The sequence below is a fragment of the Chiloscyllium plagiosum genome, chromosome 48 (genome assembly GCF_004010195.1).
Source record: "Chiloscyllium plagiosum isolate BGI_BamShark_2017 chromosome 48, ASM401019v2, whole genome shotgun sequence".
NCBI classification, from domain to species: domain Eukaryota; kingdom Metazoa; phylum Chordata; class Chondrichthyes; order Orectolobiformes; family Hemiscylliidae; genus Chiloscyllium; species Chiloscyllium plagiosum.
The window spans coordinates 6,776,404-6,778,154 of record NC_057757.1 but is presented as its reverse complement, the minus strand read 5'-3'; positions in this window follow the sequence as shown (position 1 = coordinate 6,778,154).

The following is a 1,751-nucleotide window of genomic DNA, read 5'->3' as shown; positions in this document are numbered from 1 at the left end:
TCACGATAGGTCCACTAGTCAGAGGGAGATGGGTCTGGGAGGGTTACACTTCGGAGGGTCGGTGTGGACTTGTCGGGCTGAAGGGCCTGTTTGCTCGCTGAAAGGAATCTAATCTTTAAAAAAAAAGTAGTTGAGGCAGGTACGTTAACAACATTTGAAATGTATTTGGACAAATACATGGATAGGAAAGGATTAGAAGGATGATTTGGAGATGCCGGTGTTGGACTGGCAAGTACAAAGTTAAAAATCACACAACATGGGTTATAGTCCAACAGGTTTATTTGGAAGCACTAGCTTTCAGAGCGCTTCTCCTCCATCAGATGGTTGTGGAGTACAGGCTTGGAGGACTCAGAATTCATAGCAAAAGTTTCCAATGTGGTGTAACTGAAATTATACATTGAAAAATACCTTGATTGTTTGTTAAGTCTCTCATCTGTTAGAATGACCATGTTCGTTTCACTTTTTTCATATGTAAATTGCAAAACATTTTTAAAAGTTACATTCTCAGGTGAACTTTAACAATTGGTGTCAGCCCAGATAATGTATTGAAGGTGTTAGCACTCCTGTGTGCTGATGTCTGTGCCATAATTCTATTGATTCTAATCTAAAAACTGAATTAACAGAATCTCACACGGATTCATGCAGGTTTTAGCAAAGTACAATGTAACTCTGCAAGTACAAATTCACCCCACCAACTTATATGTGTATGTGTGCATGTGTGTGCCTGGGGGGTGCACACATATGAGTGTGGGAGTGTGTGTGTAGGAGTGTGTGCATGCATCTGTGTGTGTGCGTGTGTCTGCATGTAGGAGTGTGTGTGTGTAGGAGTGTCTGTGCATGTTTACTTTAGTTTAGAAGGGTATGAGTCTGGATTAGAGTGGTGCTGGCAAAGCACCGCAGGGCAGGCAGCATCCGAGGAGCAGGAAAATCGATGTTTCGGGTAATAGCCCTTCATGAGGAAGATATGAGCCAAGCGCAGGATAATGGGGTTCGCGGGGATGAACATTTTGATTGGCATGGACCAGTTTGGGCCAAAGGCCCTGTCTCCGTGCTGTCAGACTCCATGATTCAATGTATTGAATTTGAGAAAAAGAACCAGTTAATTGGAAAACATTAAGGCCAGCAGCATGAACCATCTGTCACAGCTGCAGCACGTGAGGTGGAGGTTGAAAAATACACACTCCCTTGGCTCGGGGAAGAGTCGTTGGATAATTTGCACTAGGAGGACGTCAAAAATTAAAGGATTGGATTGTCTGATATTGGTCAGTGCTCAGAGACAGGAGAATATGATTACGAGTGAGGTATAAACAGGGACCCAGACAGCCGGAGTACAGGAGCCTCATTCTTTGGCAAGAGAGACTTGACTGTGATACCAGAGGAACAGCAAACCAATCAAGTGGGAGAAACTAAAAGCAATGGAATTGTAGTCCGGGGATCACAGGGATCGACGTTTTCTGCAGCACAGAAGTCCAGGAGGCTGTGTTCCTCCAGCTGTCGTGTTGCTATGGTCTGGCGATGGAGGAGCGCCTCATCTTCCGCCTAGGAACCCTCCAACCACAAGGGATGAACTCAGATTTCTACAGTTTCCTCATTTCCTCTCCCCCCACCTATTCTCAGTCCCAACCCTCGAACTCAGCACCACCTTCCTAATCTGCAATCTTCTTCCTGACCTCTCCGCCCCCAACCCCACTCTGGTCTATCACCCTCACCTTAACCTCCTTCCACCTATCGCATTTCCAACGCCCCTCCCC